This window comes from Limulus polyphemus, unplaced genomic scaffold, assembly GCF_000517525.1.
Source record: "Limulus polyphemus unplaced genomic scaffold, Limulus_polyphemus-2.1.2 Scaffold444, whole genome shotgun sequence".
Classification (NCBI taxonomy): Eukaryota; Metazoa; Arthropoda; class Merostomata; order Xiphosura; family Limulidae; genus Limulus; species Limulus polyphemus.
In genome coordinates, this window is record NW_013666054.1 from 391,459 (window position 1) to 407,140 (window position 15,682).

Here is a 15,682-nt window from a genome sequence, read left to right on the forward strand (position 1 = left end):
TTAATGTTTTAGTGATATATATATATATATATATATATATATATATAAAAGACTGAACTTTTTGAAATGATGCAGTGATATATGTATATATATATCTGCAAAATGAGGAATAAAACTTATACTAAGAAATGCCATTAATAATATTCTCAGAAAAGGGACTAAATTCCTTTACCATTTCCCTTATGTTATTTTATTTTCCAATTTAGATATGTACTGACTGACTTTACAATTGTATGAAGAGTGTTATAGATGTTATATTTTTATATCATATATATAATAATATGAAGTATCAGCTTTAACGCGATAATGGATATGTATGAAGCATTTATTTAAAAATGTCTTTTAGGATATTTGCCAATTTGTCCCCGTTATCATTTTATCACATTAACCGCATTACTAACCCAGAAAAATTGCGTCTGATGTAAAGCTAAACTAAATGGTTAGTAACTTCCTGAGTTTCACATACACTGTTTCCTTCGAGCTAGAATAACAAATTCGTTGATGGAATTTTTCTGTATTACTACAAACATTAAAGGGGTCAGGCATGGTTTGGTGGTTAGGGTGTTTGACTCGCAATCTACTCACCCCTTTAGCCGTTTGGGCGTTATAATGTGAAGTTTAATTCCACTATTCGTTGGTAAAGAATAGCCCAAGAGTTTGAGATGTGAGTGGTGTTGACTATCTTTCTTCTCTCAAGCCTATCACTTCTAAATTAGGGACAACTGGCGCAGATAGTCCTTGAGTGGTTTTGATCAAAATTCAACATTTAAGCAAAATAAACATTAATATATACAATATATATGTGTGTGTGTGTGTGTTTTTATTACATCAACCAAGTAAGATGCAAATTTTGCCTTAGTAAATGAAGTCTGCTCATTTTTGTTATAACAACCAAGTAATGTGCAAATTTAATTATCAATAATACATAGAAAATTTGCCTAGCCGTCTTAACCATGTAGTTGTATGCTGAGAAGTCTGGGAATCATTTTCATAATGAATTTTTTTTTCAAGCTTCTCACCGCCGTGCAGCGTCTAGATATTACAAGGACGGGTATAATCTCACTCTCTCTTATTTTCTGTTGTTGTTATTTCCTTCTAACTTAGCTGACCTACTTCCATCAAAGATCACATGTGAAGGCCGTGCGGAAGTCGCTAGAAAAATGTGGCCTCACTGTCACTTTGGGTTTGGATTTTTAGTAATATCAAAAGTAGTGGTTTTAATGTTCCTTACACACTTATAAGAAAATAGCGATTGTGTTTATGACGAGAAAATTCATCCAGTGCCTTTATTATTTAGACAAGGCATCTACACGGGCACTACAAGGTCTTCAGTTTAAATCAAAAATTTGAAAAAAAACTTTGATAGTTTATAATTAAATGATTAGTACTGGCAGAGCACAAATACAAAATTCTTTGTGCAATAAAAACCTATATAGATTTCATAATAAAATAAGGCTAACTATTGGGCAGTTATTTGCTCCTCAGACTATCACCAGTTTCAGTATTTCCTCAGATTAATATATTTTGTAACAATCAAACAAAGCATAGTATACGTGCTCTTAGGTTGGATAAATGCTTATGATTGCATACCTTATGGTGAGGTTTTGTTATCGTTTTCCGTACTGATATGGGCTTAAAGTCAGGTACAAAATAACAGAGACTAAGCCAAAGTACGGCAATTTTTCCCAAACACAGAATATCAGTTAGCCCCTTTATCTGCAAAGCATACTCTGGAAGTATATAATCGTTATATTTTAGAATTACTGTCCCACGGTGGGACAGCAGTAAGTTTTAAGGACTTACACTCTAAAATCTGGAGTTGGATTTCCAGCGGTAGACACATCAGATAGCCCCATGTGGTTTTGTTCTAAAACAAACAAATTTAGTATTAACAAAGTTTTGTTTATCATGATGAAATTGGAAGTGTCAGGGGTCAAATCAGTCAGAAACCTAGACGTCCGGTCTGATTAATTTTCCAATGGGAATCATTAGCGTAAACATACTATAAAATGTGGTTTTAAATGAGCTTCTTCGGCTTTAGGGCTAACCAATGCTTTCTAAACGTAAAATCATGACTAAATACTGCATTTGCGAGTTGTCACATTTCCGATATTAGCATAGATTGAGATAGCCTGCAGATATCAACACTGTATGTTTATATTAAGATGCTGATAATCTTTGTTACAAGGGTGGATAGAAGGGACATCATCCAGTAGAGCTTGATCATTTATATTTATTTTTCTTATGAATCATTTGAAATTGAAGTTAAGTTTATCTCATGTGCATCATTTAATTGCATTAAGGTTACATTACAGATTATGAAAATACATGTAAATCATAATACTTCTCCTCAAATATTCTAGAACTAAGTATCACGTACAGAAACATCCATTCATGTATACTAGCAAATTGCACTGACCGTGCTCGTTAAATACTCCAAAAAACATTTGTGGCCAAAGGAGTATACGTAACCACTATTTCCGAAGAAAGTGTTAAGCAGTGAACATAATATTTTGAAAAAGAGGGTTTTTAGGAGTCTTAATGTCCTTCGCGCATCAGATAGTTTAGGGAAGGACTGCACTTCAAACCCATACTCCAAGTTACTCAGGACCAATGTCATCATCAGCAAAGAGAGAGCTATAGTTCTGAATAGGGTGCTCCAAAAGGTTCAAATGTAAAAAAATACACGCTTCCTGAGAATTTTCCGATTACATTGATCATTCTAAGTGACCAGAGTCATGTTTGAGGTCTGAAAGATAATTTAAAGCTTTTCACTAAAAAAAGGGATAATTTCAAATGGTTCACTATTTACTATATATATATAGCTAAAATACTAGTGCATATAGAAAAAAATCATATTTTCTAATCAATATTTAACTTAATCAATGAGTTGAAAAATAGCGTAAAAGTCACACTACGAATGGTTCAGACAATCAGACAGTCACAGAAGACAACAATTCAAATATTTTGGAGAATTTTCTTTTTTGAAATCTGGGACATTGTGACATTGTTTTTCGACTGCTTGCATCATGAAATGCCTTTGCTCTTCATCTTTTGTTATGGTGTTTGCAAAGTCTATGATGAACTTGACCACTCTTTCATCGGGAAGATCGTTTACCATCTTGGCATGCTTAAGAAACGTGGCAGCTTTCTGGAAATCCCCATCAGTGGCCCATTGTGTTCGTGGCAAGTGTAACCAGTTAATGTCGATACCAAGAAGGATTAATACGTTCTATGGTTTTCTGCAAACCAAATGCACCAATTTAGTCAATACAGCTAATTGTGGAAAAATCGGGACTTTTTTTCCAGTGGTTTTTCTTCCTTCACATTGATCAGTTTTTCCTCTAAACATATATCCTGATCTTTTTTGTAATTGCTATATATTTGGAGCACCCCAGTTCTGAAAGAGTCTTCCAACACAAAAGCCACTGAAAAGAAACTGATAATAATTTCATCTAATATCAATAAGGATTTATAGTTTTTCAATAAGCAATTTTTTTCCTTCGCTTTATTTTCATTTACACTGTTTCCTCTTCTGCAGTGTCCTGTAACCATCATAAAGATTCAGAGATTCAGAATCTAGCTTTGAATTTGTCTTTTCGTTGAGTAGCCATTCCTGATTTGTCCCATTGGTTTTGAATTTCAAGATCGACTGTATTTGCAACTGCATCAATAAAGTTGACGTATTTTTTATTATGCATTGGTCCATGGAAATTTTCTGATACACAAAAGTATTTTTAATCTTAAAATCAAAATTACTTCGCATGTTGGATAGTCAACATTCGAAAAGAAAAAAATGCATGAGAAAAACATAACTTAAGCAATTTTAAAACATAACAAAAAATCTGATATTTTGCGTACGAAAGTTTTATAATGTTTGTTGATAATATACAAAATTTGGTGAAGATACGCTTACTAAGTTAAAAGTTATAGCATGAAAATTATAACAAGCACAGAAGAACAGCCATAATACATCTACCTTTGTAGGAATTCTGGAAGCTGAGGGTTCACGTGCAGGTTTTCCCCCTAACCATATAACCACTGATTTGTTTGTAACTGGGAAACACTAACCATATATTTTGATCTTTTCTCAAAACAGGCCGATTCATTGTTCATCAATCTAAGTTAACAAGATTCGATGAATATTATGGTAGTGAATTCAATATATACGTTCAAACTTTGAATATCACATAGAAATATGTGCATTAAAATCTTTAAAAAAAAGTAGAACAACTTCTAATAATCTTTTAATTAAAATAAAAAGGGTAATACTTACAAAATTTCAAATTTCGGTATATTTTTAAACGTGCAAAGATATTTGTTGTTGGTGGTAAGGTTTTAGCATCTTCAATTGGGCTGAAAATGAACCTGTTTTAATAAAATGAGTCGTAGAATGGAAAATATACAGGAAGCATGCATTTGAACAACTTTTTGTAATTTCTATATATTTGGAGAACCCTAGTTTTTAAAAAGTCTTCCGACACAAACGCTGGAAATAATTTCATCTGATGTCAATAACTTCATTCATTCATTCTTTCAGTAATATGTAACCAATCAGATGATATAATGTTATTTTGGCCTGGCATAGATAGCCTGATGGTTAGGCCACTCGACTTGCAATCCGCTGGTTCGAATCTCTGTCACCGAACAAGCTCACCCTTTCAGCTGTGGGAGCGTTATAATGTTTTTCGGTCAATCCCACTATTCGTTGGTAAAAGAGTAGCCCAAGAGTTGGCGATGGATAGTGTTGTGTTGACAAGCTGCCTTCCCTCTAGTCTATCAGTGCTAACTTAGAGACGACTAGCGCAGATAGCCCTCAAGTATCTTTGCGTAAAATTCAAAACAAACCGGTCTAATCTTATTGTATTTAATGGATTAGACTACCACAGAAAGTAATCTCAAATATTCATAAAACCTGTAATATGCTCTATGGACTTTCAACTTCGAAGATGACACTAGGTGGCATAAAAACTAATGGGCCTAAACAATTGATTTGCTTAATAAATATTTTCTAATGCAAATTTTTCATGTGTAAGATGTACATTCTCTTTTATCAGTGCATTAGTGTAATAACTCTAAAAGAAAGTCAATGTGTTTTGTTTCCTAAAAATAGAACACACACTTCCATAATCTTCTTAATTTCATTTTTAACTGACAGCTATGTAATATTCTTATTGTTGACCGGCGAGAAGAACTTAACAGTTAAGAGTAATATTTAAAGAATTACATCATCGATGTATTCGATGCACAGAAGATATTTCTTTTACTTAATTAATTATACACACTAAAAACTCATTTTAAAATTCAGAACTTCCTTTTATACTTTGATATTAAAATATATTATTGTGAAATACAATACTTACTCTCGTCAAACATGGAGGCCGAGCGTGGCCCTATGTTAGAGTGCCGGACTGTGGAGAGCTGAGATTCTATAACTGGTGTATACTACTAGTTGAAGAATGTTATTAATTAATTTCTGAACAAAGCAAGCTACTTATGTTTAAGTACGTCCGGGCGTGATCTAGTGGTCAGCGTGCATCCGAGGGTACATGGTTCGCGTCTCATTACAGTAATGATACAAGAGTATAAAGTCATTAAATAACGAGCCAGTATTGGAAGAGATGAAAATCCAATAATCTCATAAATCACAAGTATGCAAAGACATAAAAAAATTTCCAGCTGTTAAAAGAATGTGAAGTTTATGACATAAAGCCAATAACTAAATATCAAGTATAAAATGTTTTAAAACTTTCGCCCAAATCTATAAGGATTTTCTGCGTACAGTCATCCCTTTGACTTCGTAGGGAAGGCTGCTAATTAACAGTACCCACCCCTAGCTCTTCGTCTACTCTTGTGTGACTCAACTATAGATTCTTAACGTACTCACGGCCCCAAGTTGCGGAGAAAATTCTTTTTCGACAAAGAGACGCGAACTCTGAATTCTTTGTCTATGCAAGCTCGTCACTAAGCCACGGCCAGCCCGTGTATAAAAGTGAAGTCTTACTTGTTGACATCAAAGCAAGTATGTAGCCTCGGGTGTCAATGGAAAGACAGCAGGTAAAGAATTATTCACATATAATCATGCCCTTAAAATGACAAATTAGAATACTAGGCAACATTCATTTGAGAAAACACCCCCATGCTAATGCCTGTTTATGTCCGAGTTGTTCCCGAAGGGTGTTTTCTAGTAGAAGACACTGAGTAATCTGTCACAATTACACTAAATCATGTTTTATATTGTTGTTTTTCAATAATATATATTTATACTGTTCAAATACTTACTAAGTCTTCGACAATTAATACTGCCAGCACTGAATAGTCCAGTCATAGTGTGGTTCACATATTATTATATATTCTTCTTTACTTAGAATATCGTTAAGCTATTAAATTGCTTGGCTTTCTATATATCTATCCGTTAAGTTGGAAGTAAACCCTTTTCTCGGAATAAGTATTTACTGTGATATTTACACACATTTTTTATGTGTACACCAGTTAATTGTAACATAGTCAGTACTCTAGGATTCAATCAATCTTCATCTCTGTTCATTGCCTGTACAGGCACCATGCTTGCTGTGATAGATTAAAACTTTTATACCTAGTTATTATTCATTTTTTTTATAATAACAAGTTATTGAGGTTATAGAGTGTACAGCTAATTAGTATATTAAAGTAACTACACTGCATTGTATATTAATGTTTTGTAAATCGACGAGGAACGTGTAGCCTTGTCAAAAATACTGAGCTACGTTTAAATGTATATTTTTCTGGATCTTGTTAATGGATTTAAGCAAGAATAAATCACACGTAATCTATCATGCATAAAGTTGATTATGAATTCAAGTAAGGTAACAAACTGGTCCCCATTAAACAGCAAGTTTAATTAAATTCTCTCGTAAAGTATATAATTTTTTGGAATAAGATACTGAAATAGATCCGAACTGGTTTGCTTGGAATATTCTGTTTCTGCTCCAACGTTTCAGCTGTTACATACAAAACTGGTGATGAGATTTAAAGATTTATTTGCTGAAAATACACACACACACACATACACAATGTTGTGAATGCGTATGCGTAGTAATTCTATGTAAGGAGTGATTTTTAGATTATTTAAGAAGTGCTAAGATGTTGTTGTTGTTGCTTGAAGTTTAGCACAAAGCTACACAATGGGCTATCTGTGCTCTGCCCACCACGGGTATCGAAACCCGGTTTCTAGCGTTGTAAGTCCGCAGACATACCGCTGTGTCACTGAGGGGCAAAAAAAGTGCTTAGAAGACTTTCTCTTGCCTTAAAGTATAGAACATGGTTAATAGTACGAAGTCATCTTGTCTTCGTAAGTTAAAGACGTCTTGAACTATAGCACGCACATCATATACTTGTATTGTTGATGTATTCTAAAGGTGTATTTCAAAAGATAAAAATAACAAATCACTGCATGAGGTGTTCATGTATCTAACTTTTAAGATAAAATATTCTATGCTGCATTGTTGGTTTCCAGGAGACTACGAGAAACTTAAACCTGTAATATAACATTAGATTGGTCCATTTCATAGCTTTGAAATTTTGCTTATTAAACTAACATGATGAGAAGTTAATAAATGACTACGATACCAGGAGGTGCTAAAGTATCATCCGATTGCTCATAGATTTTTAAAAGAACGAGTAAAAAGGGAAAACATTTTTACTTAATTATTGAATTTATGACAACAACTCATGCGAACCGTTTTAATTGTAATGACATTTTCAAAGTTAACGTTTATGAAATGTTATTCCAAGCGTATATGTACGTTTGAATCCTGTTGAAATATTTGACTAACACTGTTGTTCTTGCTCAGTACAACTGTCCCTTCAAGGTATTTGAGATATATATAATTGCATTATTTAATATTCTGATGTAGTTCTTGAAAACTGTTGAAGTAAGATCACTGGTATAAAAATAATCAATGTTACCTATCACGATTAAAAAGATTAACCAATAAAACTACTTCAAATCTTCAAGGTCAGAGCTGACGTCACTTTAAGAAGCTATCGTTAATGAAAATCAATATTTTCCACTGATAGAAGCATTACAACCATTATATAATGTTAAATGTTATCAGTACGAAGAATTTACTTCTATCACTAACCAATGTTTATAATTGAAGATTTTTAAACTGAAATACAAGGAAGTATATTGTAATCGATATCGTTTGTATAATTTATCATGCCGAAATATGTAAAATAAATCTAAAATTTAAAGAAGCCTTAGTACTTTACAAAACGCTCAATAGATGGCGCTAAAAAGTACACCTAAGCTATACTTGGACAATTTGTTTTATACAATTAAACTAAACGCCACAGAATAGGAAGAAATATCCAGAGTTAATCATACTTTATAAAGTCCAGGCCAGTTCTTCCTTGGAACTACATTCTCCATCATACTTTATAAACACACTGTTCCAGGTAATTTCTGCCTTTGGGACTTTATCCAGTGTACGTTACAAGAACTATCTTCCAGGTCGGTTCTACTTTCTTCCATGTACTCAGTATGATGGTCATATATTGTCTGACACCATATAACACATATAACATATAACACATATAACACATTACTACACATATAACATATAACACATATAACATATAACATATAACACATATAACACATTACTACACATATAACATATAACACATATAACATATAACACATTACTACACATATAACATATAACACATATATCATATAACACATATAACATATAACACATATAACATATAACACATTACTACACATATTAAGAACATTTCCAAAACTCTCCACTATGCGTGAACATTGGTTCTCTAGACCATGTTTAAGCACACCAAAAATACAAATCTATTTGTGCTACATCATAGGACTTTACAGACGTGTGGCCGAATGAAATTGTTGTAATTCCAGTTTACGATCGACATTATCATGAAACAGACTTTTATTTCGAAGTGTAGCTTGTAAAAATTCGTTTTCAAATCCTTATATACTATTTTGTTAATAATAATAGGAAATATGTCTGTTTTCATTGTGACGACATTTTGGCTCTTTGCTCGGAAACAGCTTGGAGTGAGCTTTCAGTTTGCGGTCGTAACAGCTCCCCCCCCCCCCCCAATGACACAGTGGCTAGTCTGTGGACTTATAACACTGAAAAAAAAGGTTTTCGGTACCATGATGGACATAGCACAGATAGCACATTGTAGCTTTGTGCTTAACAACAAACAAACCTAAAGACTGTGTTATGCAATCATTTTTCGGCTTCCAGATTAGTATTGAAGTCTCCATTTTTCGGAATATTGTGTTCTTTGGTTTTATATTGTTTGATTATACCACTGTAAGAATATCCTTCATCGGATAGGGTTATGACCTATGCTTCCATCCATAACACTTTCCACTGCGACAGTAGATTAATCTAAATCTAATCTACTGTAAATCAAAACTATATAAGTGCTAAACACATCGCTCGTAGTGCCACTGCACGGCGCTACATCAACATATTCAGTTCGTTCAAAGAGTGACATTAACCTTGTGTTTCATTAATCACCGAAGTTATAAACTTTGAAAATACCACTGTTTCAAGTATTGAGCTATAAATAAAGGAAATATTAAAATCGTAGAGCAAACGTTGCCAAACAAGCTACAACATTAATATTACTTGTTATATTTCCTGTATAGTCAGAATTGAGGTAAAGTCAAGCTTTAATATCAGTGTCGCTGTACATTCAATATGTAAGTATAATATTACAAGCCATACTCGCTATACGGTAAACATTTAAAGGTAATATCTTTATAGTCAGACTTGAAGTAACGTCAAGATTTAATATCAGTGCCACTAATCAGACTCGTTGTACATTCAGTATGTAACTATAATATTACAAGTCATACTTAAAGGTAAACACTTAAAAGTAATATCTTTATAGTCAGATTGTTACAGTATCTTCTGTAGACAATTATTTGATTAGCGTGGTGAACCCTCGGGAATAGTTCCCAACATGAAGAAGCTGTTACAGTAGCTTCTGTGGATTTTACGATAGGCATTCTTCCTCCCTGCAGTGAGCCTTCGTCCTGATAACTGGCAGAATCTTCCACTGTGTGGCGTCCAGCGATAAATTCAGTTAAAGCGTGGTTAAAACCTCAAACACTATATGAGACCAACGTCTTTTTTCACTGTTTTTTTTTATATTTTATTTTTGTCTTAGCAGGTTAATGTGAATTTTAGATAAATAAATAATCTCAACAAAGGCTATGAAAACTTGCAGAAATACAAATTGGTAATACCTAGTAATGACTCTAACTTACTCAGTAATATTAACATTTTATTTGTTTATTGTTAAGCACAATGATACAAAAGGAAGCTATCTGTGCTATACCCCCACATTAACATTTGGAGTTTTTCTCTGCATCTTTTTTATCGTTAATTAAACATCACTGTGTTATGTGTTTTTAAGTAATTCTTAACCTACTTGAAAAAGTGTCCAATATAGACTTTTCTAAAACTGGAATATGTACAGCTCATTATAATCTCGATCTAGGTTAAAAATTCGCTCATTACAGAAACTATTTGTCATTTTAAATATTAAGTTTCCAACAAAGACTCTCAGAACAAAGAGGTCACTACCCCCCACGAGTAAAAATGGATTTGAAAATTTACGTAATTAAATTCTCAATGGATGTGGATTTACATCAGTTCGAATTATTTTTTGGTAATCATCAGTCTAACACACACAAAAATATGTATTCAAATACATTTACAATGATGATAAAAGTTGTAGGAATAATTTCAAATCGTAATATAATTATTGTCCCAAAATGAATATATAAAGCTGTCGAGGTGAAACAATAAAGGCTTAAAGAAAACTATATGGACACTTCTAATCTCACTTTAGTAAGCGTCTGTAATAAAAAAATCACTTCTAAAAATCAAAGATTTGCGTACAAACAGGTATAAAACTCGTAAGATTGTATTATTCCTTTTCTTCAGAAATGATTTAAGTAGTTTCGATTTGCCTCTCCTAGATGTTTTTAATTAATATATATATACTCAATAGGCTTAGTGTGTTAAAGGCAACTTCTGTTTATATGAAGCGTGAAGCAACTGATACTTCACGTACATCGGTGTTGCATTTCACAAACTTGTTGTTATTGTCACGAGGTAATGTAGAAGTTCTTTGTATTCCATTCATGCGTATTTCGTATTTTAGTTTTTATGTCATAGCTAGATATTTTACTGGCTATAATGATTCTAAACAGAGTAGAAGACGGTTCGTTCAGGTTAGTAGTACATGTTATATGTAGTGATGATTTAACTTTCACTTCTTGAATATGTGAAATGTCATTGATTTTATATCTGAAATTCCAATAAAATATAGCACATGATCACCAATCCACAAAAGTTCTTCATAACAGTGTTCCTCTCCTTTCCGTCCGATTCTTAATTATGAGCCTCAAACTTGCAACACAGTATCTGTTATCCTCTCGATATAAAATTAATTTATATTATTTATTTACGTTTTTATTAATGTTGATTATCACCAAGAATATCTTTACCTTTAATTTAATTCACAATGTTGACCAAGATTTGTAGAAAAATCTGATTAAATTCTTGTGTGCAGACGAAGTGTTTCAATATACGCTAATTTACCCCATATGAACTTACTACAACATAAAGTATATACGTTTATATATATATATTTCTGACAAAAAATATACATTTCGTACAACAATATTATACACATACACAGTATATTATTCCTTTGATTCGTTTTTACTACTTAATCATAAAACAGCATTTGTTTGTTTATTCTTTCTACAAAACTAACAGTAGTTTGTTAGTAATTTTGTGTTCACGTGCTCCGTTATATTACTAGTTTATTACACGTTTCTCTGAAATTTTTATTGGTCACTTTATGACATCTTTTAATGATCATAGATAGTCTCATAACAACAATACATAACTGTAAATGTGACCTGCTTCGGGCCTTAATATTTCCTGTGAAAAGCCATACAAAAGCAAATCCGCTATAACTTTATCACGTTTAAAGGTGTAAGTATATATCTTTATATTTACATGTCTATTCCAGTGCAATGATAATATTCCTGTTCTGTCAAACGCTAATGATTTCATAACTTAATTAAATAATAATTTTGGGCAAAGTTGTTAGTGAAGGAACTTAACTTACGATAAAAACCGATAATATTGTAAAAAACAAGCTGCTGCACTAAGAATAGAAATATAACACCACTTGTTTACATCTCCGTGGAGACACTAAGAATAGAAATATAACACCACTTGTTGTCTCCACGGAGATGTAACAAGTGGTTTACCACTTAGATAGAATATAACAGATCTTTCTACTGCAACTTCTTTGCATGCGGTTGAATCGATTTGGTTTGTTTGTGGTTGATAAGGAAGATGTAGACGTTGCTGTGGGTTACACGTAAATGCCTCTTGTGCGCCAGTTTCAGGAATAACACAGTATAAACACTTGTGTTCTTGAACTGGCCTGTACTGGTTGTCCGAATTTGGAACATAATTGTGCTTGTTGGTTGGATGTACTGGCGAGCTCTGACGAATAAACTTGTCCAATCCATTATTTTCTGTTTTCAATCGGAGAAGACTGGCACGAGATATGTAATTGATTTTTTTACTAAATACTGGAATATCATTCATTTTTGAAGCTCTACGGAAAAATAGTTTTTTAATATGCTTCTGGACTGTTTGATTTCGAAAGACGTACACGTATGGATCAATGATGCATGAACTATAAGACAAAAAAATTACCAACATCGGTAAGTAATTCGGCATCCAAGTATTTTGTCTGATGTAAGAACTTAGACAGACAACCATGAAATACGGACCCCAACAGGCGGAGAAGGAAAGCACAACCAAAAGCACAGTCCTTACTGCTTTCCACTCTTCACCAAACAAGGAAACCTGGCTAGAGCTGGAGCTTCGACGACAAGACCTCAACTTGTAAAAGGATGTGTTGGACATTCCTAGTGGGCCCTCTACCGGAATCTTAAGATATGACGTAACAGTGCCAAGAGAATTCTTGCTGGTCCGTGCGTTGTTAGCTTGAGCGGCTTTGAAGAGCGTGCAATAGATCCAAATCGTATAGAAGAAGGGCAAAATAAATCCCACCAACGCTAGTACAGAACTGTACAACATTGTCGTGTAACCTGTCTGGGTCCCTAGGCTTACGCAGCTATGCCAAGCGTTTTCGTACTTTATGGGTGTCAAGCCAAGTAATGGTGGAAGGCTTATAAGCATGGCTAGAAACCATGTGCTGGTAATAAGAAAACAGATTCGTCTTTTAGTTGTGGTCGTTTTATATTGTAACGGACTATTAACTGCACTATTTCTGTCTGCGGCAATCAACAGCAATGAGAAAACGCTTTCCACGTTGAGACATAAAGATATCGTTTCACTTATCTGACACCAGAGGTCGCCAAATAACCAGTCTCGGTATATGAGCGTTACCAATGTGAAAGGAAGCACGAATATTACCTGCAGAAAATGTGTTAGTGACAGGTTAAGAACGAAATGATTAGAAGGTGTTCTTAATAACGGTTTCTTATAAAATATTAGAAACACTAACCCGTTGCTAACCAGGCTAGTGGCCAATACAATAAATAACGCAATGGTTTGAAATTCCAACACGATTTCTTCTTTTAAAGAGTATGGCATAAAGTTGTCTTCCTCTTGTCGAACACCCTTTTCAGAATTGTTGGCCAGTTTAGATAAAATCTCATGGTTTGTTAAAATGTCCTGAATATATCCATCAGAATTTGTTACCAGCTGACTAGTGGCTACACTCATGATGCTATCTTCACAGTATACTAGGGTTAAAGAAAATAGAATAAGTTGTTTCATACATACACAGATATTTACATATATACATTTCAATATATCAGAAACATAAATGAATAAAAAAATTGGTAAGTTTGTGATTTGCTACTCAGTTAGACTCAGAAGGGAAAAGACGTAATCTTGTGAAAATAAGGCATTAAAATATATGATTAAAGATGGATTTAGTCAATAATTACCCATTAAAAATTTACATTTGCTGTAGTTATATGTGTCTTTATGGATTCAAAACGCTTCCTAAACAAACTATGAAACAAACCAAACTGTTTCGTTTTCTTTAAGATAAAAAAGAACGATAAATGATGCTTTAGTCCTTTAAATGATTTAATAAACTCTAAGGACTGTTCTTACGTCTTAACTTTCACATGAAATTAATATTTTATTTGTATATGAATATAAGACAACAAACTATCGCGATTGCGTTGATTCATTTAGAAAAAATACACGTACTAAGGACCAATTTAGTCATGTATTTGTGTAAGCATAATATCTGGAGAACATACAGAAAAAATATTTTGATTCAGGATATTTTATAAACTAAGATTAATAAGAAATGATCTGAATTACAAATTTCAAGTTATGATATATTATTTTTCACGTACCAAGAACATGATTCAAACTCACGTCCTAGTAAGATGACCAACTACCAAGTTTAGCACATTTAACTACTTGGTCATCCTTAAAAAAAAAAAAAAAAAGATCCACCTCCTGAAAGCGTTCGAGTTATCGAATGTCTTATTTCATTGTTGTTTTTTTTAGTGCAAATCTTCACAATGGACTGTCTGTACTCTGTACATCCAGGGAAATCGAGTCTCTAATTTTAGTGTTGCAAGTCCATAAACTTACCATTGGTCCGGGATCGTCTTGTTTTATGATTTACGTATTTTCTAGTCCTACTTTATTTCTTAGAATTATTAACCTGTGTTTATGTACTTATAGAATGCACGTGAGCATAAATTCATGTAGTTTGGGTTTGTGCGAGAGTATACACGTGTTCGTTTGGAATTGAGAAAGCATGAATCTGTTTATATAGGTGTAAATTTATCATCTTGGTAAGTACGTACGCTCGTTGAAGTGTATGCATTTATGTTTATATTCCTACCAGACAGAGTTTTTAGTTAGAGAAACGAAAATAAGTCACATATTAGATAAATTCCTCATTAATTTGTCAAATATTTTTATAATCGTACTTAACTTTCAACATTTGACAGCTGCACAATATGTCGGCGATAAGTTAACGGACTTACAAAGCTAGAATCCGAGTTTCAACTCCCTCAAGCCGAAACAGCGCTAATAGCCCATGGAGTAACTTTGCCCTAAAAGAGAAACCCCAAAAAACCAGAACAACAAACGATGACAACAATTAAGTTTTGGTTATAGCTCATATATTTTGAAACTAATACTTCTAGCTTCGGTTTGAAAGAACACCAATACCGTGAATGTTTGTTTGTAGTTATATACACAAAGCTACACAATAGGCTATCTATCTATACTGTGCCATCCACGGGTATCGAAACCAGGTTTTTAGCGTTATAAATCTGCAGACTTGCCGTTGTGCCACTGGAGGGCGAAAGATTGATATTTTTCCTTTTTTGTAATCATCACGTAAGTTTATAGCCATATCATGTACGGTGAAAGATCCCAATTAATGCGAAAAACACTGGTTACAGTCATGGTTTTTAGTTACCTATACACCAGAGAAAAGTGGTTACTATTAGTTTGCTTTCTGCCGTTACTTATCTGTCCTTAGGCACAGATTTAGATTTTATTTAAAAATTAACGAGTTAACGATTAAAGGTTATTGTTCCTGG

General features: G+C 33.2%; 1 protein-coding gene across 1 annotated transcript in view; it reads left to right on the plus strand.

Annotated features, from left to right (window-relative positions):
- The window catches only part of LOC106458320 (3-methyl-2-oxobutanoate dehydrogenase [lipoamide] kinase, mitochondrial-like), a 112,021-nt gene that overhangs the window by 965 nt on the left and 95,374 nt on the right, over nt 1–15,682 (plus strand). The window lies entirely within an intron of this gene.